The 25,417-nt window shown below is 44.8% G+C and overlaps 1 protein-coding gene across 2 annotated transcripts in view; it reads right to left on the reverse strand.

Moving 5' to 3' along the window:
• The window catches only part of Slc23a2 (solute carrier family 23 (ascorbic acid transporter), member 2), a 112,592-nt gene that overhangs the window by 75,639 nt on the left and 11,536 nt on the right, over positions 1-25,417 (reverse strand). The window contains exon 1 of one of the 2 annotated variants that reach the window (XM_005380822.2): positions 1,048-1,171. The exons of the other annotated variant lie outside the window; for it this stretch is intronic. The gene's annotated coding sequence lies outside the window, so the exon portion shown is untranslated. Of the gene's footprint in view, positions 1-1,047; positions 1,172-25,417 lie in introns of those variants that run through there. 2 annotated transcript variants of the gene reach the window in all.

Raw genomic sequence — 25,417 nt, forward strand, 5'->3', positions numbered from 1 at the left:
CCCCCCCCCCCGGGTTCCTATTCTATTTGCAAGTCTTTTGCAAAATCCTTTTTCTGCTCAGCACTCTAAAGCCTTTCGGCGCCAGGAGTTGCTCCTCCTCCGTGCAGACAGGCTGACTCTCCCAAGATAAGGAACAGAGCTCTGAGGCTTCACCCACCCACGGACAGCCTGGCGCTGAGCAGCGTCTCCCCAGCCTGCACTGCAACGATGACCTGGGCTGGGTCCTCATAATTCTCCCCAGGCTAAAGCCAAGCACAGAGATCGAAGGGCATGGTTTTCCCCTGGCCTCACATAAAGGGAGCGTTCAAATATTCTGCATCTGTGAGTATCACACTTTTTTTTTTTCTGAAAATGAGTGTGTCTGTTCTTCCAAAGAAACTCATAAAAAGCTTGTGCACTTAACACTGTACAGAGACAGCAATCATTTAGAATAGTACTCCACGCATGCACTGCTTTTCTCTGGTATTTGAACCTAACATTCTTATATCCCAAAAACCTTAAATGCATTAAATACATGTATTCAGCTTTATAGGAGACCCCCAGCTTTCCATGAAGTTTACTTCATCTATATTCATTTTTGTTGTATACTTCTGAAATCTATATAAAAGGAAACCTAAAAAAAACAAAAAAAAAAACACAGAGCTGTGGCAGTCCCAAGACTGGACCTAAGAAAATAAAATAAGTAAGCATCTGAAAATCATAGAATCTGACACTTTAATTGCTCCAGATAGGCATTTTATTGTTACTCTTTCTCACATGTTTAATGAAGGGCACTACCTTCAAAGAGTTGCATAAACATTAGCATTTACTTATTAATATTTAAATAGCATCTGACAGCTCTAAGGTTTTTGGATTTTTTACTAATCCAGCTGGGTGAACTTGACTCAGACTCCTCTCTGCCCTAGACACACAAGGCACAAGTAGTCACCTACATCAGAAAATCAGACATGTGGTCACAGGCAGGAACACACACAGACACGAGTCAGTAAGAGCAGCCTCAGGATTCAGCCCCCAAAGCAGGGCTTCTGCGTTAAGAAGCAGTCTTACCTTTGCAGTCACAGAAGTATCCTTTACCAATGCCTCCCGACCCTGTCTGGCAATGCTCTGACCCGTCCTGGTGCTCGGCAGGAAAGGCCTTCAGGTACTGAAGCAATTTCGGCTTTTATAACCCACACGGGCTGGTCAAAATTGTATAACCACACCGCCTCATCAGAAATGCCATTTGTATTACACAACAGCCACCGCCTGGTTACAAACGGTTACTGCAAGCTTCTATTTCGGTCCCCACACCAGCCAGCAAGCAGGTTTCTACACGGCCATCTGCACAGTCTATTGTAAAAGCCCGGGAGCTGGGGATTACATGTCTCAAACCCACACAAAGAAGGGAAACTCAAACCCATCTTTCCAAACCCTGTGGGTTCAGATGAACAAGTCCACCCACACTGATGTCAGCTCAGTGGAAAAGGAGATTAATTTTACTCCCGGGTAATTTTTCATTTCCCTAATCAGGAGCCCAGTGACAGTTGTTTTCCAAGCTCAGAGTTTCAGAGATCTCAAGGTAGGAGCCCTTCATTAAAGGCAGACAAAGCCAACAAGGGCCAGAAGTCCGGGTATACCTGGTATCCGCCAGGCAGGTCCAGCTGCACTGTCCCTCTGAACAGAGGAAGGACTCTCAAAAGTCACTAAAAGGCAAAGCTGTGCTGACATTAGTAACAGGTCAGAAGCCATCCCGGTACCCAGACTATCCTTCCGAGATCTGGCACCAAGCCACAGCCTGCCAGGAATCTGGGCAGGGGGACACCCTGTGCTTCCACCTCCCCTGCACCAGACAGTATGCCACCTTAGATCCCCAAATCCAGACAAGGACCATGAGGTCCTGCAGGAAGGGCTCTACCAGCAGCGAGGCGCATCCTGGGAGAGGGGTCCCTGGGGTAAAGTGGAAGAGGAGCCAGGGCAGCTACAAGGGACATAGGAGAAGACGACACTGACCAGAGAAGCCATCGGAGACACTGGGCAGAGAGAACTGGGAGCCACGCATTCCAGGAGACTCACCACAAGTGCCCATAGGTCCCGGTGACCACCCAACCCCCTGATCAGCACGCCAGGGGGAGTTGGGGGCTGCACTCTGGGTCCTCTGGGAAGACCCTGACCTCAGGGGTATGTACTACAGGAGTGCCAGAAATTTCTGATAGGGGTGGGGGATGCAGCTCAGCAGTACCATGCTTGCCTAGTGTGCACAAGGCTGAGTTCGATTCCAAAACTACACACACACACACACACACAAGTACACACCCAAGTGGATGAGGGAGAAAAAGTATTTTTTAAAGTTGGTATTAAAAATAAACAGAATCAAAGCTGGGCATGGTGACGTACACCTGTAATCCCAGCACTCGGGGTTGAGGTAGGAGGATCATTGCTAGTTCGAGACCAGCCTGGGCTACAAAGTGAACTCAAGGCCAGCCTGGACTGCATAGCGAGACCCTGTCTCAAAAGGAAGTAAGTAAATAAATAAAATAAAATAAACAGAATCAGACAATAATATGAGGAAAATGGACACAGTCCATCAATTACCCAAAAAATGAATTTATTAAAAAAAAAAGCAACAGAGCAGGACAGTTCAAAAAGGCAGAAGGTGACAAAATTAACATAAAAATACTAAACACTGCATACAGTAACAAGCATGAGCTACATGGTCCCCTTTTGCAAAGGAGCCAACGGCTCAGCACCAAGCCATTCGTGTGGGGATCTCGGGGATGCTACTGGGCTTCTGTGTTCATCTGTGTTTTCTAAATTCTAGTTGTGCCCTACCACTTTAGCAGGAGGCGATATGAACAGCTTCAATGCTTACCACCTATGTAGACTTAATAAATCAGGACATAAGTTAAAACAGAAAGACTAAATTTATACAGAAAAAGAAGTTAATTCTTCAGAATAACTGCATTTGAAAATATCTAATTTTATTAACATAATCTCTGAGTTACGTTTTCTCTTTAAGAATAAACTTTAAGCTAGGCATGGTGGCACATGCCTATAATTCCAGCCCTCAAGAGCCTGAGGCAGGAGGGTCACAAACCCAAGGCCAGCCTGAGCAGCACAGTGGGTCTAAGACTAGCCTGAACATGTAAGACTTTGCCTCAAAAAAGAAAAGCAAAAACAAAAATCCTCCCACAGTTGGTGATTACCTTTCCAAACAAATGTTATATACTCACATGTCAGTGCTCCTGCTGTTGTGAAACTTGAGTAAAACTTGTAATTTAATTTAGGATTCTGAGCTAAACAAAAACTACTGATTCTGTGATAAGACAGGGGAGGGTCTATATTAACAGTGCCCTCTAGTGTTGTAATATTTAATTGGCACTTGGTAAACCAAAATACAAAGAAACTTAAAATCTACTTTAGAAAATTTCAAACATACAGAAAAATAGACACAACTAAAACACATTTTCATTTTATATCTAACTTATCTGTGATTGGACTGTGGCTTATGTGGCAACTTCCTTTTTTGTTTGTTTGTTTTTGTTTTGAGACAGGGTCTCATTTGGTCCAGGCTGTCCTCGAAAGGAGATCCTCCTGCCTCAGTCTCCTAAGCACTGAGATTACAAGCATGCGCCACCACACCTGGCCCATATCTCATTAACAGAGGTGAGCCCTCCTCTCGCATTCATTATTCAGCTAATAAAACCCTTGCTTTTTCAGTTGAGCACAAAAGTAAACACAGCAACATGTCCCAGCCCTAAAAGCTAGGAAGCCAGTTCAGGCCAGCGGACAGGGTGGAGGCAGCAAGCATCCCTCCCCGGCCTGCGTCCCTCATTTCAGCAGCTGCAGGAACCACCCCGGCCACTGATAAAGAATCATAAGTGGGGGGGGGATGAGGGGGATGGGGGGAAGGTGTTAAGAAAAGGACCCAGGCCACAGGAGAAAGGAGTTCCTGCTTCAGTTTGGGTTGTTAGAGGAGCCAGAACCACACTCAATGTACACACACACAGATGCAGACTAAAAATGAAAAAACCAGACAGGCAGCGTAGCCCAAGAGTAGAGTGCTTGTCTCTATGTGTGAGGCCTGGGGTTGGATCCAGGGGTGGATCCAGAGAGGACAGGGAGACGGAGAACAGAGAAAAGACAGCCGAGACAGAGGAGGGACGAGAGAGGCAAAAGAGGAGAGAGAAATGGGGGAGAAAGAAGAGCGGAAAAAGGAGAGAGGAGAGGGGCAGACGAGAGGAAAAGAAAGGCAATCTGGTATCTGAACAAAAATACTTTACATTTAAGTAACTGTACTGTGCACATTAAAAAAATAAATGTGACTTTCGAAGGTGGCAGAGCACATGCGAGCAGCGCCCCAGCCGACAGCGCGTTTGGAAGAACCCCGGCACCAGCCCGCAGGAGGACGGAGAGCGCGCAGACTCCGTGGGTGTGGGGTGGGCGAGAGGATTTTCCTGCACAAGACCCACGGGAAGGTTCACCCTGCAGGCAAGCGTCTGGGCCCGATGAATAAACCCATTGTTCCCCTGGCTATCAGACTCCTGCAGCGGGCTCCTGGCAGACACTTCAAGGCTGGCCGCAATGGCAGGCACTGGGCCTGACCGGGAATGTGCGCCAACAGGCACCCACAGCCACTGGGCACAAACCCCGCCAGAGTCAGGCGCAGGAGCCCTCATGGTGTGACCGTTTCGGCAAAGTCCCCTACCCACCGATGGCCCGGCTCTCGTGCCTAAGGGAAAGAGGACGGCACCCTCCACGTGCCGTTTCACCCTCAGGAGTGGACCAAGTACCCCAAACTAGAGGGAGGGAGGCAACAACAGGTAGGTGGATGTCATCCTTTGCTGTGAAGTGTTAATTTATACTGGTACTTTCCAGAAATAAAACCAAAAGGCCCAACTAGCACATCAAACATTCAGTGATTTTATGAACTTATTCTCAGCAAGAAAGTATACTTATAGTCAGGCGTGGTGGCACACACCTATTGATCCCAGCACTCAGGAGGCTGAGGCAGAAGGATCAAGTTCGACACCAGCCTAAACTGCATAGTGAGACCCTGTCTGAAAAAATCAAAGTACACTAATCAAATTTTCTAGCCTGCACAAATGATGCTATACTATACCACATGTTTTGGATTAAAGATGGGGGAAAAGATTATTCAGGAGAAGGAGGGCAAAAATCAACTATCTTAAATCATTTAAAAATCTAATCTCAATAAATTTATAAAAAAAAATTTCATTCTTTGAATTAAAGAAATTATAGAACAAAAGAACAACTGCTAACACAATGCCAGGTGCTGAGAAGGACACAGCTGTGGACTCTCATTCACTCCCTGTGGATGAATAAAATGGTGCAAAACTCCCAAACTGGTTGTTCATGGCCTAAAACACACATTTACTTTGATTTGGTGTTTTGTTTGTTTTTGAGTCTCACTATGTAGCCCAGGCTGGCCTCGCCCTCATGGTGACCCCCCAGCCCCGTCTCTGCCTCCCTAGTGCTGGGGTTACTGTGTGCCACACCCAGCCCCCTAATTTGTTTCTTATCTAGTTAAACACACATTTACCCTAAGTTCTAGGAGCATGAGTTCTGCCTATCTACTTAGCAAAAGGAAAACATATTCTAACAAAATCCTACACGTTTATGGCAGCTTTATTTATAACTGACCAAACCTAAAACACATCTTTTTTCAACTAGAGAATGGATGAATAAACCTGGCACATCCCTGGAGAAACAAGGTACTAATTCACGCACGTGAGATAAAGGCAGAATAAAAGTTAAGCGCTAGCAAACATGGGCAAGGCTGTGAGTAAACGGGAGTTCTTGCTGGTTGCCAGAAGTAAAAATTGGCTCAGATACCTGGAGGGCGATGTGGTAACACAGCAGGGTGGCAAGGTGAGTGCTGGGATCCAGCAAGGCCAGGTCTGGGCATGCTCTGCCCTCTGTGAGTGCCCTCAGGTAAGGACAGTCACCAGGTTCATTACGCTTCTACTCTCAACAGGACACAACCAGCACCCCGGGAGGAGAAGCGCTAAGTCATGAGACATTTAAACAGCCGAATAACGTAAAGCAGTTACAGTGAACAAACTCTAGCCACCTGGGCCAACATGTCCTGAGAACCATCGCCCCTATTTCAGAGATTAAGTAGGCTGCAGAGCACGCATCACATGAGGTCCTTTATTTATGGCTTTACTGAGTAGTCAATAATGTGTACTATGCCGGGCATGGTGGCACACGCCTATAATCTCAGTACTTGAGGAACCTGCGCAATTTAGCAATTTTAGCGATTTAGTGAGGACTGCTCTCAAATTTAAAAAAAAAAAATAGTGTAACTGTGTGAAGGCCCTAGCTTTAATTCACAGTATTGCAAAAGGTTCATTCATTCATTCATTCATTAAAATACTGTCCATTGGCTTATGAACATGTAACACAAAAGGAATAAAATAACATACACCACCAAGTTACATGTGAGTGGAGAAAGGAAGACAGATAAGATTAACAAAGAGAGATGGGTGTGGTGGCCCAGTAGTATCCCAGCTACTCGGTCTGAGGCAGGAGGATGGCAGGTTCAAGTTCAATCTGGGCAACTTAGCAATATGCTGTCTCTAAATAAAACATAAACAGGCCTAAGGATGTAGCTCAGTGTCAGAGCACCTCTGGGTTCAATCCCCAGTCTCTCTCTCTCTCTCTCTCTCTCTCTCACACACACACACACACACACACATACACACACATACAATTAGCAAAGGTTATAAAAAAAAGTATCCGAAACGTTTTCTTTAAAAAGAAAAGAAGGGCCAGGGATATAGCTCAGTGGCACAGTGCCTGCCTGGCAAGCACAAGGTCCTGAGTTTGATTCCCAGTACCAAAAAAAGAAAGAAACAGAAAACCCGAAACAAAAATGACAACATGTTTTAGGCGTATTAGAAGATCTGGATACCTGGCATAAACATACAATCTTTCCTTTTATTTATATTTGAAATATCACAATTAAAAACAAAACTTTTAACCAAAGACTGTAATGATCCACAAAACCCAAAAGCGAGGCCGCCTGCAGGGCAGGGAGCCAGGGTCACCCAGGATGGAGGCTGCTTTCTGGGACTGTCCCAGTGACTGTCTCACACACCTGAATTGTGCTCCATGGATATCTTTTTGTATTATCTTAGATACAAATAAATCTGATGTCCTTCATTTAAGATAAGGGCCACTGGCGATAGGATGGGACCCAGCCCTCACTGTTCTATCCTGGGGGTGATTTAACAACCCCACTCTCCCCAGCCCCGCCAAGGGTCACCACCTCTACATCCCATTGTCAATGAAAACACAAACATGTCTCCAAAAACCAGAGGTCACAATTATTATGCCTCAGGCGGTGATAAGCAACTTTCAGAATCTGTTACAACAGCTTCGCAGTGATTGCCTCAGACCGTCCTCTGGTCCTCCGAGCACAAGGCCGGCAGTGGCACAGACACGGGGGTCACTGGCAGTGGGGGGGCAGGAAGCAGGGGAGCACTTATCTGATGACTTCTTTTCTCAATGAACTAAGAAGTGGAGGTCACAGTTCAGAGTGAGGAGGTTGAGAATGGATGGGGTGGAAGCACCCGTGGGAGGAGTAAAAGGACATGGAAAAAAAAAAAAAAATCAAGGTTCAGGTGACCTCAGAACTCATGAATGTGTAACAGAGAAAGTCATCACGTTACAGAGTTCAACAAACAAAAGGCTCATCAAGAAAAAAACCAGGGGCTGGGGATATAGCTCAGTGGCACAGCGCTTGCCTGGTAAGCATAAGGTCATGAGTTCGAGTCCCAGTACCACACAAAAAAAAGAAAAAAACCAAACAGGCCTGAGTGGCTGAGAGAGTGCCGACTACAGGGGCAGCTCAGAGTAAAGAAAGTACGAGGCTGGTGGGAGGACAGTCACATCACTACCTGGGCTGACAGCAGCTGAAAGGGGCCAGAGAGGCAAGGCAGAGCCAGAAGCCACCAAAGGCGCCGCGGAGCAGCAAGTGTGCAGACAGGAGACTCAGCCCCAGATTCCTGACTGCCACCTGGGAGAGACCGGCCGCGAGAGCTGGAGTAAACCTGGGGAAGAGGAGGGTCCGCGTGCCAGCCAGAGGAGCCTACAACTCAAGAGACAAGGTAGAAAGTGAGAAGCCAGGAGCAATGCTGAGGGAGGTTCAAAGCCCTCAAGGAAGGGCCAGAAAGCAGGCAGATGAGGACAGCCAAGGTGAAAAGGGGCTGAGGGTGTGGTCCCACAGGCACAGGTGTGGCCTAACAGGAGGCTGATCAAAGGCTTGGGGACTCAGCCTGCTGGTCCCTCTATTTGGAATTCGTCACATTTCTTATCCATTTAGTATCGACTCCTCAGCAAAAGCTTTCCAGCCCCCTCAGAATGCACATCCCTCACGGCACTCTCTGCGGCCCTCAGCAGTGGGCGTGGCTCAGGCCTACTCCCTCTTGCGAATCTGCATGCTTCTGGAGCTCATAAAGCAAGGAATCCGAGCCCGCGTGGTGCCTGTGCTATGGCCAGCTAGAAAGAAGACTTCACCTGAGTCAAGGCTGGCAGAAGCTCTGGGCACCGCCAGGAGGTGTACCTGTGGTCCACCTAGCAGAAGAACTGCTCAGTCTGTCAAGGCTCCTGCTTTACTTCAGTGGGATTCTCACTGGATTGCTAATGGAACTAGCATATGTAAGGCTTCTTATAAAAAAATAAACAAAACGTTGAAAATCATAAAAAGAGCAAAAGATTAAACTATCACATATAATTCACTCAACAAATTATAAAATTACTAAATAATCTTTAATGTTCCCTTAGCAAAAATGTACTTGGAAATAATATTAGCCACTGGGAAGGATAACTGGCATTACATTTCTTGATGGTCTTTCAACATCAATCAAGAGCTCTAAAAATAGAGGCTTTGACCTAATGACTTTAATTTTAAAGAATTTATCCTAATAAAGTAATTACAATAGACTCAAATTTTTCACTTTGAGTGTGTTCACTAAAATACTGTTTAGAGTAATACAAAACTAGACAGGATGCTGGGGTTGGTGGCACACAGCTATAACGCCAGCACTTGGGAGAGGCTGAGGCAAGGGGATTGCTGTGATTTCGAGGCCAGCCCGAACTACAAAGCATGGCCGTGTCTCAAAAAAAAAAAAAAAGATGGGAAAACATTAATGCCTTAAAATAGAGAACTAGTTGGTTAAACTATGGTCATATTCTTTCATTTTCTTTTCAGTATTGAAGATGAAGCCTATAGTCTCTTGTATGCTAGGCAAGTGCTCTACCACTGAGCCACATCCCCAGCCCTAGGATTCTTAGAACATCACAGGAACTTATGACAAGTTGTGTATCAATGAGTGTAGCAAAAGGCAGGTTATAAAACACACCAGAAGGTTGGGCATGGTGACGCACACCTATAATTCCAGCACATAGGAGGCTGAGGCAGGTGGGTTGCTGTGAGTTCAAGGCCAGCATGGGCTACAAAGTGAGCTCAAAGCCAGCCTGAACTGCATAGTGAAACCCTGTCTCAAAAAAGACAAAAAGAAGAAAAAAAAACAAAAAAAAACCCCAAATACAGTAATCCCATTTCTGATCAATTACACACGCATGATCAAAAACTACAGCGAAAGCTGCAGCTGAGTGTCATCCAGTAGAAAGATAGGGGTCTTCAGTACAACAAGCAGCACATCATTAGGTCAGGTGTGGTGGCTCAAACCTGTAATCCCAGCACTTGGGAGGCTGAGGATCACTGCGAGTTGGAGACCAACCTGGGTAACAAAATGAGCTCAAGGCCAGCCTGAACTGCATAGTGAGACCCTGTCTCAAAAACCAAAAAAAAACGAAGTGGCGCATCAAACTTTAGTAACTGTGTGTGAGAAGTTTCAACTTCTTAGGTATAATCAGTGGGCTGGGAGCTGCAGCTGTAAGGGGTGCTTTAAGGTATGCCATATTTATCATGAACAACATACACAAAATTATCAGTGTCATTGGAGCTGCATAATCTTTTGGCTTCAGATTTTAACTTTTCAAGAAATGTCATCATGGGAGATGAAATTTGGGTGTATGGTTATGATCCTGAGACCACGGTTCAGAGTTCTCAGTGGAAATCACTCAGTTCTCTTTGCACAAAAAAAAAGGGTATCAATCAAAACCCAACATCAAGCTGACACTGACTGTGTTCCTTGACCCTCAAGGAACTGTGAGAGCTGAGTTTGTAGCCAGCAGCACCACGGTGGACTCAGAATAAAGAAACAATGCATCAGAAAATGGCCACAGAAACAGTTTCATCCTCCATCAAGACAACCCTCCGTGTCACATATCACTTCTGGTAACATGATTTTTGCTAAATAAAAACATTACAATGTGGCCTCATCCTCCTTATGCAGTGGATTTGACACCATGAGACTTCTGGCTCTTCCCTAAAGTCAAAATGACCATGGAAAGTAAAGGTTTTGAATCTATTCTGGACATCAAGGCAGCCAGGAAAGCACAGATTAAAGACACTCAGGAATGAGGAGTTCCAGAACTGCTTCAGAAGGTGGCAAGAATGATGAGATAAGTGTGTCTGAAGTGAGGGAGAGTATTTTGAGTGACGGAATTAATGGCAATGTGTCGTACTATAATAAATTTTTGAAACATTCACTGTATGTTTTAATGACATCTTGTGTCTATACAGTGGTGACTCAGTTCCCAAACTCAATTCTCTTCACAATTCTGGTCACAAACCCAATTGAATAAGAACCGAATCAAATTTCCCCATAAGACCAACACTGAACCTAACCTTTGAATTTGATTTGGTTCTCAGCCAACTCAGTTTGTAGCCAGAACTGTGGAAAGAATCAAGCTCGTGAACCGAAGCACCACTGTATACATGCACACAGAAAACGGAAGGTGCACCAAAGTGACAAGGATTATCGCCAAATGATAGGACGGGAGTGTTTCACATTCTTATATTATCTTTCCACAATGTGTATGGATCATTTTTCACAATTTTTAGAATCTGTTTTTTTTTGGTTTTTCTCCGGTACCGGGAACTGAACTCACGACCTTGCGCTTGCCAGGCAGGCCCTTTGCCGCTGAGCTAAATCCCCAGCCCCAGAATCTTAAGTTACTCTCTAAGGACAATACTGAAACATTCAACAAACATCTGAATCCCAAACATTTGAAAGACAAACTAGAAGAGACACTAAGGCACTGAAAACTAGTGCTGAAGAACACACCCTGCTGATCTGCGAGATATGCTCCCCACGACAGCAGGCAGCAGGACGGACCGTTGTCTCCCAAGAACAAGATGCTTCCTTCCAGATCCTTCCTTTCCGGGCCTGGTGACAGCACCTCAGGTAGCTAAGGAAACCAAGAGATTCCTGATTTTCCTCTACTTCCTCAAATCCTCTCAGGCTCAGATCTCAAGTCTTCCAAAGACCATTTCCTTCAACATTAGTTACTGTACTTCACTGTCCCTGGCTCTTCAATCTTTTCATCTGAAAAGAAACGCAACCTGTTCACTGGACCCTAGACATTAACGTGTCTAAAAATTATAAACTACAGAATATACTTGTGATTCTTGGATAAAGAAAATTACTGAGATATACACATATATTAATTTACAGCATGCCAATTTTTCTTCTTCTTGAGGGGAGAAAGAACGGGGGAAAGGGGATGGATCAATTACTTGCTGCACTGGTTTACATTTCCCACGTCGCAGGAAAGAATCTGACAGGAAAGAAGCCAGGAAGGGAAGCAGCAGAGGCAATAAATAAATGACAGCGCAGGATTATGCAGCTCCTGAAACAGAAGTTGCATGCATCACACAATACCTAAAATCTCAAATCTTAGATGTGGAAAACATTACTCAGTGGAAGATTTCTCACTGTAGATTAATTACTACATTTAATTTCACCTGTTTCTTTCAATGCTGGTCTCCACAAAGTGGATACCATTAAATGAGAAAAGAAAATGTTGTTTCAGAGCATATAAGCACAAACTAAGATCATGCTCAGAGTGTGAAAACTTAGGCAGCTATCAAAACAACGTTGCAACTGATGTCCTAACCCAAGCAGCTGGGCAGCTGTGCGCAGAGAGCCAGGGCCACAACTGGAGTTTTCACACACAGAGAACAGGGAGGAGGAGAGAAGGAGATGGATCCAAGAGAGGCCAAGGCCGAAATCTGTGTGCTAACAAGCTTTAAACTGAAAGGCCAAAAGAGCTGGAGACAGGGGGTCTGTCTCTGCTAGAAGCCTAGAAATAGCATAAGAAAGCTAAATAAACACGAGACCCTCAGAGTACTCAAATCCAGAAGGGCTTTGTAACTACCAGATTACAGGTTGTAGTTTTGCATGGTAACCCTAAAACATAGTAACACCTGTATTTAAAAAGGATTACCATTAGAAAGAACAGGACAAATTCATTAGTGGCATTTTCCATACCACGGAGAAAGGCAGCAAGCAATTTAAATAATTTAGTTGGTCTTAATCCAACACTAACTTGATTTTAAAAGTATTCAATTGAAAAGTTCTTCTAATCTGCTAGGAATCTCTTTTCATGGTAACCATTACACAACCTTCTCATCTTCTTTCTTTCCCTCTTGTGTAAGCTCTCTAGTCACCAACCGTGTTTACATGGGTTTTTGAAACTGCCCAATTTCTCGAGTAAATATTTAATTCTCTTGTTGCTACAAATCAAACTGTAAACAATCCAACAATTTTATATAACATGTCTGGTAATGAGAAAGTACGATACTGACGTCAATAGAATGCAGAGCCTGTAAACCAAAAAGACCAGGATTACAAAAAATGTGAAGCCTCTTGGATGTCAGACACCAATAAAAAACATTTCTTTCTCCTCCCTGCTCAAAGGCTTTGATCTCACTTCCATCCAAGTTCTTCCACCTCTGTAGCAGCTCTAGCAACTTCTAAACCACACCTGAGTCAGTGAGACATGGAAAAGAGCAGGTGTCCTCAGTTAGAAGGGCGAGGCACCCAACTGCCACAGTTATTCACAGGTATGTTCCTGACGACAAAGATGAAAGAAGGCGCTTCCCTTTTCCCAGTTAGTAAGACCTGCATATTTTAGGATCTGTACTGACACTAGCTTCCCGACTGTGACAGTGGTCTAAGCATGAGAGAGAAATGTACCACACCTGCAGCAACCTGCCCTCCAAGCAGACAGCTGGGCACAAGTGAATCTGGAAGAAGCAGGAACTATGGAGCTGCATGTCAGAGCTCTGGAAATCTAACCTCCAGGCTTGAACTCATCAGGGGTAATTTTAGAAAGTGACAGAAAGTCCTCAGTGGGACCCTCACTATGAAGGGAGAGGTAGGCATCTGTAAGTCATGGAAAGCACCAGCCTCACCATAGCACCCAGGGGAAAGAGGAGGAAGAAAACCCCTCGAAGCATCAAAAGAGCCTCCCAAGCCAGACCTGAATCAGCTATAGGACACATGGGATTCAGGTCAGGCAGCGGCAGCAGACAGTTAACTGTAAGGTCCTGTCAAGGTGGAAGGCCACGAGGCAACTGCATTAACCCAAGTACAGTCCACCCTTCTCGTCTGCAGGGGACAGCTTCCAGGACCCTCCATAACAAACTCTGAGGAAGGTCCAGTCCCTGTAGTGGTGCAGTATTTGCATAATCTATGCACCTTGCCCGTATACTTTAAATCATCTCTAGATTACTTGCAATACCTAACACAATATACATGGTAAATGTTAATAGTTATATCGTATTGCTTAAGAAATAAATGATGGGCCAGGGATATAGTTCAGTGGTACAGAACCTGCCTGGCAAGCGCAGTGTCCTGAGTTCAATTCCCAGTACCTAAAAGGAAAAAAAAAAAAAGGAAGAAAGAAAGAAATAATGACAAGAAGCCAGGTGTGGTGGTGCATGCCTGTAATCTCAGCATTCTGGGAGGCTGAGGCAGAAGAACCACAAGTTTAAGCCCACCCTGGGCAACTTAGTGACTTAACAAGATTCTCTCTTTAAAAATAAAAAGGGCCAGGCATGGAGGTGCACACCTGTAGTCCCAGCACTAGGGAGGCTGAGGCAGGAGGATCACCAAAAGTTCCAGGCCAGCCTAGGCTACACAGTGAGTTCAAGGCCACGATAAATTACATAGGGGGCGGGGAGGACTACATAGTGAGACTGTGCCTCATAAATAAATAATCAATTTGTTTTTAAAAGGCTGAAGATACAGATCAGCATAGAGGCTCTGGGTTCAATCTCCAGCATTGGAGGGGGGAGCGGGAAGGGAGGAAGAGACAGAGACAGAGAGAGGAAGAATGGAAGGAAGGAAGGAAGGAAGGGAGGAAGGGAGGAAGGGAGGGAGAAAGGAAGGAAGGAAGGAAGGAAAAAGGAAAGGGAAAGGGAAAGGGAAAGGGAAAGGGAAAGGGAAAGGGAAAGGGAAAGGGAAAGGAAGTCAGTTCAGTACACGTTCAGTACAGATAGCTTTGCTGGTGAAGCCGCAGACACACAGCCTATGGGAACTGAGCGCTAACTACATATATGACCACCTGGCACCAGGGACATCGAAAGTGCTAAAAGAAGAGGATGAGCAAGGGGAATGATTTCAAAGAAAATAACTGAAGATATGGTGTCCAAAGACGACCCTAGGGCTGGGGGTTTAGCTCAGCGGCACAGCATCTGCCTGGCAAGCACAAGGTCGTGAGTTCGATTCCCAGTACCGGAAAAAAAAAAAAAAAAAAAAAAGACGACTCTAAAAAATATTAAGGCCTGGCACGGTGGCGCACACCTGTAATCCCAGAACTTGGGAAGCTGACGCAGGAAGACGACAGCAAGTTCAAGGCCAGCCGGGATACAACATGAATGCAAGGTCAGCCTGACTACACAGGTTCTCTACGTCAAAAAAACCAAAACAATAATATAATAAATGAAAAGACAACAAAGCCAAGGGAAAAAAAAAAAAAAAGAAAAAAGCCAACCGTTCAGAAAGTGAGGCCGAGGGACGTAACGCAGCGGGAGCGCTCATGTTTAGTGTTCAGCCTGTGGTGTGGTCCTGAGTTCCATCGCCAGCACCAGGAAAAAGAAAATCAGGAACAGAAGAAAATTGACTTGATGAGGCAAATCCTAAAAAGGCTGTGGACCACAGACACTGCGCACGTATGAAAGCTCTGTAACTGTACTCCGAATTAGTGAATTTCACTGCATAATAAAAGTAAACAAAAATAACCTTGACAGAGCATTTTGCTGAATATACCATGCCACACTGCATAAATTAGTTTTAACAAGTATCAGAGACTGCATCCAAAGGACTGTCATTTCTTGTAGGTTCTCTGCAGGACAATTCACCAATATCAAAATTCAAAAATTTTATCAACGTCGATGCACTTGCCCAACAATCTAACCACCAGGCTATGCTCTCCAAGAAGAACTGACATTGCCACACGGTTTATTACAGCATAAAATTAAGAAGTGATTAAAACTGTTGGGGGAGAGGGAGAGGGCGGGGTGAGGGCTCCGGGGTGAGGAGTGTGCACAGTCGCATTAATTAACCTGCAGAATGTGCCTACCCCCGGGGCGCTCACGTGTGACCCTGATCGCAGGCCCCAACACAATAGGCACTCTACAAATGCTGGCTGGAGATTTAAAAGAAAGTCAAAGCATGGAAAGAAAAAGAAAAATATTTACCTCCTACCTGGTAATTAATATAAGTAATGTAAGTGGCAAGACCATGCCTGTTCACTCCCTAGTTTAATCTACTTACACAGAACTTGGCCTAAGGAAGCCCATTACCTTATCATTAGCATTAACCTAACAATTCATTATTCCCGGCTGGCCGCGTATCTAGACCATTCTGGGCATGCACAAAGGGTGAGGTCAAGTACAAAAGGGTGCTGAGGATAAAGGGCTGTCAGCACTTCCTGTCATCCCGAGGCGAGGCAGAGCTGCCTGTGTGTCTCAGGCACACCTTGGGCTGGGGCCGCGCCACTCCATCCTGTCCTCCTGTCCCCACGCTCTGTTACAAGCTGCCAAGCTCCATTTCCTTGTCTGAGCTCAAAGCGCAGTGAAGCCCTAGACAGAGAAAAGGGGAAAACAGGGAAAGCAAAAAGCAAAGTAACCAGCTTCACAGGAAGCTCTCTGGGCAGGGGTCTGTCCCGCTGATCCATGCCCCATCCCGTGGCTGTCACCTCTGCACTCCCACAGGACACCTCCTGGCCCAGGTGACAAGCTGTACCCCGTATCCTTAAAACTCAACTCCTATGTTGCACCTGTAAAAGTGCTATTTTGCACTCTGTGAAGCCTTCTCTGTGGATAATTTTTTGACATCATATACCCTACCACAGGGCTCTGACTTGAAGGAAAAACAGCTTTAAGACTTTTCCAGTCCTGTGTGCCAAGCACGGTGCTGTGTATCACATCCACACCCGACAGGTACAAAAACCAAGGGGGCACGGCCTCCCAGGCAAGGTCACAGAGCTTAGCAGTGACAGCACAGGGGTCAGAGCCCTCGCCTCCGATGACTACAGTGCCTTAAATACCACAAAAATGAACTGCAGAGGCCAGGTGAGGTGGCACACACCTGTAATCCCAACAGTCTGGAAGGATGAGGTAGGAAGATTGTGAGTTCAAGCCCAGCCTGGGCAACTTAGCACTTAGTGGGATCCCACCTCAAAATAAAAATTAAAAAGCACTGGGGCCTGAGTTTGATCCCCAATACAATCAACCAAAATAAACTGAACGTACTGTATTTGTAGGAAAACTGTACTATACTTTTCTTTTGAGACAAAGTCTCGATATAGTTCAGGAGTTCAGGCTGGCCTCAAACTTGCCACAATTCTGTCTCAGCCTCCTGAGTGCTGGGATTACAGGCAAGAAAGATTTAATACACTAGGACAATGCTTCTCAAAGAGCTGGTCACATTGTATTTCTGAAGCTGGCTCTCAGGAGGTCCGTAGAGGTTCCTGTTATTCACAGAGAACTTGTTTTATATACCTGTGTACCTGTGTATGTATTTCCCAACAAAACCAACGGGAGCTGCACTCAGGAGCTGTCTCAGCCACTCAGCCACCAGCCTGGCCCTCGAAAGGGCAGAGACGGACACAAGGCCACCAACAAGTTCGCCAAGTTCTGAAAGAAACCGCGTGCTCGGAAGCTCCTCCAACTCTAACCTTGTGCTGCTGGGCCAGTAGGCAGGAGACCACCAGGCCCAGCGGTAAATCTGCACACAACGCTGGAAGACTAATTCCAGTTTGGCCTTACAGGAGCGGATAGTGAGCCTTGTGTTTTGTTTTGTTTTGTTTTGTTTTGAATTTCAGAAATGAAAACACTTTACTGCTATTTGGAACCAGAAATAGATATTCATTTTAAGTGATCAGAATATGAATGAAGAAAGTGATGTGCTTCCCCCCTTCCTAAACACATTTGCATGTAAGGCAGAAAAGAGGAAGAAAAAAACAACAGGCAACTGATATCCTCTGAAAATAAAATCTTTATAACCATAAACCTACTTTAAATTGTGTTAACTAAAAATGTACAGTCAGAAAAGGACGCACCAAGGTGAGATACATTGATGAAGATGAGTCAAGAAGAATAAAGGAAAGAATATGAAAAAAATAAAAGAAACGCCTGACAGGAATCGCTCACCTCTGGGCAAGCCAGCTGTCATAAGGGCAAGGTGTGAATTCTGTGGCTCCTGACATCATTTTTGGAAAGTGTTTTCCGGCACCATTCAGTCAGATGAGCACTCGGAGGACCTGGCTTTCTGCTCCACCGGAGTAGTATCCACGACCAGCTACACTAGGCCAGAAGCTCTAGTGCTGGAAAAATGCAAATGCGCCCTTGAGAAAGCAATCAAGCAGGAGGAACCATCCACAAACAAAAACAAGAGCCTGTTATCAGCCAGCATCCTTGAACTTGGAGCAGGGCAGCGGTGTGCAGCGCAGGCAGATGCCCTCTCCTGGCCAGCACCACATATTAAGGAAATGCGGAAACCTGTCCTTCACACAGAAGCCACAAGGCTGAGAGCACAGAGACCAGACAACGCCAGAGGCACATCACTGGGAGCATGAGGTCAGCCACCCACTTTATCCCAGAAAAGCCATACTGAACTCACAGGAAATAGCTCAGGGTTCCTCTTGCTTCTTAACGGGTGTTTGCAAAAGTGACCATAAAATTGAGCATCTCTGGTCTAAAATGCTGGCCAAACATAGCAGTGGACGCTTATAATCCTAGCAGTCTAGGAGGCTGAAGCAAGAAGATCTCAAGTTTGAGCCTAGCCTGGGCTAGCAATTTAGGGAGACCCTACCTCAGTAGGAAATGGAAAAAGGACTGGGCATGTAGCCCAGTGTGAAGGCCCTGGGCCCAATACCCAGTGGGGGGAGGGGAGATCAGAAATCTGACACCCTTTGAACAACATAATGCTAGAAGTGGAAAATTCCACATCAAGAAGCTTTGTTTAATGCATACAATTATTTTAAAATGTACAAGCGGAGGGAAATTAACTGTTCAAAGCAGCAAAGACAGAAAGGAACCTCTAGGCCAGTACCATCCACAGGCCAGCATCTCTGACCTATCTGATCACTGTATTGATTCAGGAGAGGCCAAAAAGGCTGACCAAGCCCCACCTCCTAATTTAAAAAAATAAAAATTAAAACCTATTTAGTGCAAGTTAAAAGTATTTCCTGATACGTCAAAGGATACCCTCTGAATACAAACCCAAAACATTCTTTGCTTTTACATTGAGACTGTTTTTTTTTTTAAAAGGATTTACAAAAGTAGCACAAATGTATACTTGGAAATCTTGATAAAATGTTCCACAAACAGTCAGGTATGAGATTACAGGCCCAGGCAAATTCACAAACTGGGAATTTCCCAACCTTCCCAGTAGGAAACAGGAAACGTGGAAGTGTCCCAATTCCTTCTGAAAAAATTAACACCCTGACAAAGCACAAAACAAAATTTGAGTTAAACCTTGCTGGCCATTCCCACCTTATTTTAAAAAATAAGATCCAGGCATGGTGGCACTCGCCTGTAATCCCAGCACACAGGGAGACTGAGGCAGGAGTATCGCAAGTTCCAGTCCACCCTGGGCCACTTGGTGACTCAGTGATACCTTATCTCAAAATAAAAAATAAAAGGCTGGGGATAGTTCAGTGCAAAGGCATTCAATCCCCTCACCCACCCACCCTCCTACCCCTACCAGAAGGTTCCTGTCCACTCCAAAGTCAGACTACTATTGGTCAACATTTTCAGCTAGATGTTTTGGCAAAAAAAAGTTTAATACCTATCCCTTTAAAAATGCATATCCAACAAAATCAGTTTTCGGAAAATACTTAGGTAAGTATAATTGTGTTCATGTTATCACACCAGTAAATGTACAATACTCTATTTTAGCACTGCCTAAATAAATGACAGTAAAATACTTTGTGACAAATACCAGAAAGGGTTCTGCGGTACACTGTGTGAGGACATGGGAACAGCTCATTTTTATAAAAACTACACTCACTGGCCAAGCCAGGCAGACTGGAGCCCTTACGGAGCCTGACTGTGAGGTTCTGCGGTGTCACAGTGTGGTGCTGTCCTCCGTCTTCATGCTGCCGCCTTACATGTTACTAATGAACGCGCATTATATTTGTGATTTTTGTAAACACTTACAATCCATAAACATGCACATAAAACAAGTAACTAAAAGTAACTGCCAATGCTTAGTCATAACTATCTTCAAAAAAATTAAAGATACTTTTCCTTCACTTAGCAGGTTTAATCCCACTTTACAAATGGGACAATAAACTCAATTCTAGAAAAACAGGGTTGGGGAGGGAATGGGGGTTCTGCCAATCTGAATTATGTGAAGATCTCAGTATGGTAGTAATGCTTTGATTTATATTCCTAACAAAATGATAAAGTTAAAAACAGTGCAAGGCCAGGCATGGCGGTACAGGCCTGTAATCTCAGCACTTGGGAGGGTGAGGCAAGAGAATCGCCACAAGTCCAAGCCTGGGCTATATAACAAGTTCAAGGTCGGCCTGAACTGCATAGAAAGACCCTGACTCAAACACACACATGCGCACATACACACAAAACACAGGCCAACAGCAATTACCGGGGCAATAAATCAAACTCGGTAACACATGGTTGCTTATCCATTAATGTAAGAAGCCTCTGCATGTGAATAAGCACTGTCAACCTTCAGCTACACTAAAAAAGGCTGTTTAAATAAATTTCTAAATAACCCCAAACTTCTAAAACCCTTCCCAAAAGGTCCTGGGGTGACCATGATTAGGTAATAACCATATTAAAGGGTCAGAATTTCGAACTCAGAACCAGAAAGACCTAGAAATGGTCTTGCCCAAGTCCTGGGCACGCTGTTCCCCCAGCTGCACTCCCGGTGGACCCGGCACCCTGCCCAGCACGGCTCCAAAGCAGGTGGGAGACAACCAACAGGGAGAGGGGCTCAGAAATCGCAGGCCTGGCCTCCCAGGGCAGGCCGGGGTGCGGGGGATCCACACTCAGTTAGAAGCGGCTGGAGAAACAGAACCCATAGCCCTCTCACTTCTCCTTGTGGTGGAAAGCAGCAGACAGTACTCGGGAGGGCGCTGAGCCCTGTGTGGTGACGCTTGACAGACGCAGAGAGCTGCAAACAGTAACTTCCTGTCTACAACCCCAAGGCGTCAGAAAGACTAATGTGCCCTAAAACCTAGTTAGGACACGTTTCCAGGGAGACAAACACAAAGGAAGTTCATTTTTAAACAAAAAGCCCGTAAATGAAACCTACTAGCCCTATCTGGAGTAACAGCTTCATCTTCCAAACTGCATGGCTGGAGTTCACAGTTATTGGACACTGAAAAATCTTCAAGTTTGGCTCTTTCCCCCTCCCCAATGCTGCTGGTTATGTCAAGCATATCAGAATAGACAAGCAAATATGAAATCTTTAAAAAAAAGTACTTTAAATAAAATCATATTCTGAAAGACGTCTAGTCATCCTTAAGAAAAATGTTTCCTTTGCAACTTTAAAGTCTAAAAAATGAAATTTCTAATTAAAAAGCTAAATCCAAAACTATCTATGAATATAACTTAGTTCTCCAATGCATTAAAAAATTGTAAGACTAAAGCCGGGTGTGGTGGCGCATGCCTGTAATCCTAGCACTCGGGAGGCCGAGGCAGGAAGATCATTGGGAGTTTGAGGCCAGCCTAGGCAACAAAGTGAGCTCAAGGCCAGCCTGAACTGCAAAGTGAGACCCTGTCTCAAGAAGACCAAAAAAAAAAAAAAAAAAAAAAAAAAAATTCCAAGACTAAATGTGGAAAATATGCCAGGCGTGGTGGCACATGTCTGTAATCCCAGCACCCAGGAGGTTGAGGCAGGACGATCACTGTGAGTTTGAGATCAGCCTGGGCTACAAAGTGAGCTCAAGGCCAGCCTGAACTACTTAGGGAGACCAAACTACTTAGGGAGACCGGGTCTCCAAAAGACAAAAAAAAAAAAAAAAAGTTATTATAGGCCAGGTGTGGTGGCACACACCTCTAATCTCCACTTAGAAGGCTGAGGCAGGAAGATCTCCACGAGTTTGAGGCCAGCCTAGGGTATGTATGAGTTCATGCAAGCCTAAAATATACAGTGAGTCAGTGTCTCAAAAGAAAACAAAATCTGTTATGCATTACCAGAAAAAAAGACAAAAAGAAGACAAGGAAAACCTGTAAAAGAAAATGAATAAAGCAAATAAAATGCAAGTGGACAAAAAAAAAAAAAATCAGTGAAGTGTTCCAACTCTCTAGTTATGAAAAACAAAATAAACATGGTAACCCTATTCTTTAGGCAAATAAGCAAAAAATAAAAAAATAAAAAAGTTTAAGGGTAGCAGTGATTCTCAATGCGTTAGCCTAAATGCTGGCGGTACCTGATATGTAGCCTATGTGTCAAAGATTTAAACATGCAAGTGAGGTCTCTCTCAAAAATTTAAAGAAATAATCAGAAAAAAGTACACAGTTTTGTACACAAGGCTGATGAGCACTGTATTACACAGCAAAAGGGGCTCACAAGCTAAATACCCAGCAGTACAGGGTTTGTCAAGTGACATAGCATAAATGAGTTGTTCAAATCATGCTTTAAAGACCTAATGATTTACTCACCCTTCCTAACATGCACCAGATGTGGGGACTGCAGCACTGCGGGCATTCCAAGGGGGAAGACCCGAGGGGTCCACCTGGACACTTAAAAGCAGAACTTTCATTCTCAAGTATGCTTACTGGCCTCCATGTAACAGATTCCTAGCTGGATGGTGGTACAGGCCTGAAGTCCCAGTACTTCAGAGGCTGAGGCAGGATTGCCATGAGTTCAAGACCAGCCTGCACTACATAGTGAGACCCTGCCTCAGAAAAAAAAAAGAAAATCGTGTATAAATATTTTAACACTAAATGTACTAACACATCACGAGATTAATACAAGTTACTTCTGGCCTATATGATTACAAGAGGTGCTCAAAGTTAGCTTCCAGGCATTTGTTAGCATGAGGAACTGCTGAAGTGTGTATACACTGTTTTGGTGGAATACCCCACATATGCATTTCAAGAAGTAGAAATACTGCTGGGCATGGTGGCACACGCCTGTAATCCCAGTACTTGGGAGGCTGAGGCAGGCGGATTGTTGTGAGTTCGAGACCAGCCTGGGCTACAAAGTGAGCTCAAGGCCAGCCTGAACTACATAGCAAGACCCTGCCTCAAAAAAAAAAAAAAAAAAAAAAAAAGTAGAAATACTGATACTCAAATTCTTATGGAACTACAGGGATGTCAAGTAGCCAGAATGATCTTGAGAAAAAAGAATGAAGTTTGAAGTTTCACACTTCCAGATTCCAAAATACTACAAAAAGTTTACTACACAGCCACACTAGCCAGCTTATGCCATCGCGAATACTGTAAATCCAGATGAGTGTCAGTGGCCAGCAGGACCATTCCAGCAGGAAAGGAAAGTCTCTTCAGCAAGTGGTCGAGACACCTGGACAGCCACAGGCAAAGGAATAAAGCTGAATTCCTACCTCAAAATGGTTCAAATCCCTAAATGTAAAACTACGACTACAGAACTCTTAGAAGATAGAAGTAAAGGACTTGTAATTGGCAATGGGCTCTTAGATATGACACCAAAAGCACAAGCAATAGAGAAAAAGATGAATTAGACTTCACCAAAATCTAAAATGTAGAGGCTGGGGAGATAGCTCAGCGGCACAGCATCCGCCTGGGAAGCACAAGGTCCTGAGTTCAACTCCCAGTACCAAAAAAAAACAACAAAAATCTAAAACATAGCACATATCAAAGACACTGTCATAAAAATGGAAAGACAACATGCACAATGAGAGAAAACATCTGCAAACCATGTACCTGATAAGAGCCTAATGTTCAGGACAGATACAAGAACTCATAGCTCAACAATAAAAGGACAACCCAGTTATAAAATGGGCAAGCCCGGTATGCCTGGAACCCCACCACTTGGGAGGCAGCGGCAGGAGGACTGCAGGTCCAAGACCATCCTGCGCCATATGCAAGACTCTGTATCAACAAATCACAAACAGGCAAAGGACTTTAGTAAACATCTCTTCAAAACAGATTCACAGATGGACAGCAAGGCATGAAAAGATGCTCAAGATCATTAGTTATCACAGACATGCAAATCAAAAGCACAATGAGGTATCATTTCATGTGCATAATTAAAGACAACAAAAAGTTAAATACATGGCCTAGAATCGTACCGCTAGGTGTATATTCAGAGCAACTGAAAACATATGTTCAAGTAGAATTTGTGCAGTGCCCACGTGGGGCTCCTGGCCACGGCTGAAAGGTGGGACACACCAGTGTCCACACAGTGTGAAGGGACTAGCAACGTGGCCTGACCACAGTGCACTGCACCCACCATCAGGGACACACAGCGGACACGGCCTAAGCAGCGCTGAGCTTTGGAGACACTCAGTGAAAGGGGCCAGACTCAGAGCTGCCCGTTCTGATTCCAGGTCCACAAAACTGTCCAGAAGCGGTGTCTACGCAGAGAGGGAGGACTGGGCTGCCGGGCTGGGCACAGGAGAGAACGCAGAGTTTTCTGCAGGTCTGCTTTCAAGGCGGTGAAAATGTTCAGGAACTCAGTGGTCATCGTGCAATATCGTGCATGCTCTAAATGCTGCTGCATTGTACACTTAAAATGTTAAATTTTATGTTATATACAGTAATGCAACTTTAAAAAAAGCACTTTAGAAAAGAATATTCAGTGGGTAAAACAGGTTACTTTATGTAGAAGTGTTTTGCCACAATCCTAATATTTCTTGGTATCTCCAAGGCAGGGTATCAGTCCTACTTCAGATATTTTTCTGGTAATTCTGATCTTAATTCTGACCAACAGGGGCTGGGGATTTAGCTCAGCGGCAAAAGCGCCTGCCTGGCAAGCGCAAGGTCGTGAGTTCGGTTCCCGGTACCAGAGAAAAACCAGAAAATAAAAATAAAAATAAAATTCTGACCAACAGCTTCCCATCCTTCCAACCAGCACTTTTAGGGTTTTCCTCATGGCGGCTCTTAAACACAGCTGTGAGTTTCCTGTATGCTTTTCCTCAGTCCATTTCTAATTGCAAAAAAAGGCCAAAAGGACAAAACTTCCAGAGAAATGACACTGTCTAGGTGTTCTCATCTCTGCTAGGTGGACCAGGGACACATCTACACTCCCAGGGAAGGTCAACTGTAAGAGCGCATAATTTCGTGGGAGAACAACATCAGTGATCACGTTAAATCAAGAGGCTGTGCAGACACAGACAGAAGTAACACGATCGGGGCTGGGGATTTAGCTCAGCGGCACAGTGGTGAGTTCAGCACAAGGTCGTGAGTTCGATTCCCGGTACTGGGAAAAAAACAAACAAACAGACAAACAAAAAAAGAAGTAAACATGGTCACCAGAGGTGCTCCACAGAGAACCAGACATCTCCATCCCATCAGGTGTTCAGCCAACTACACAAAAGCTTAAAGGTGGTTTGAATCTCAGGTTTAGCTCGCTTAGAGTTCTCAACACTGGCCGAACACTGAATTCTCCTGGAAGATTTTTTAAAACTCTGACACTCAGGTCAAACCCCTGATCAAACTACAGATCACTCTCAGGGATGAGGTCAGGCATCTGGAGTTCCCTACGTGACTCCAATTTGCCATCATGGTGAGGACCACTGAATCCAGTAGATAAGCTGGGAGTGATGCCACACACCTGTAATCCCAGCACTCCGGAGGCTGAGGCAGGAAGACTGAGGCTGAGAACAGTCTGGGCTACGCAGTGAGTTCAAGGCCAGCCTGAGCTACATAGTGAGACCTGGATCTCAAACAATGATGACAACAACAAACCAGATGATGAACAAAATGTAAGAGTAAAGGACAGAGTAGAGAAGTCAACTCAGTGGGCCAGGTCCAGCAATTTCCCGCTGCTGTGCTGGGGACCGAAGCCATGTCCTTCGCACTAGGTTACATCCCCAGCCC

This window comes from Chinchilla lanigera, unplaced genomic scaffold (assembly GCF_000276665.1).
Source record: "Chinchilla lanigera isolate Chin_1 unplaced genomic scaffold, ChiLan1.0 scaffold00014, whole genome shotgun sequence".
Lineage (NCBI taxonomy): Eukaryota > Metazoa > Chordata > Mammalia > Rodentia > Chinchillidae > Chinchilla > Chinchilla lanigera.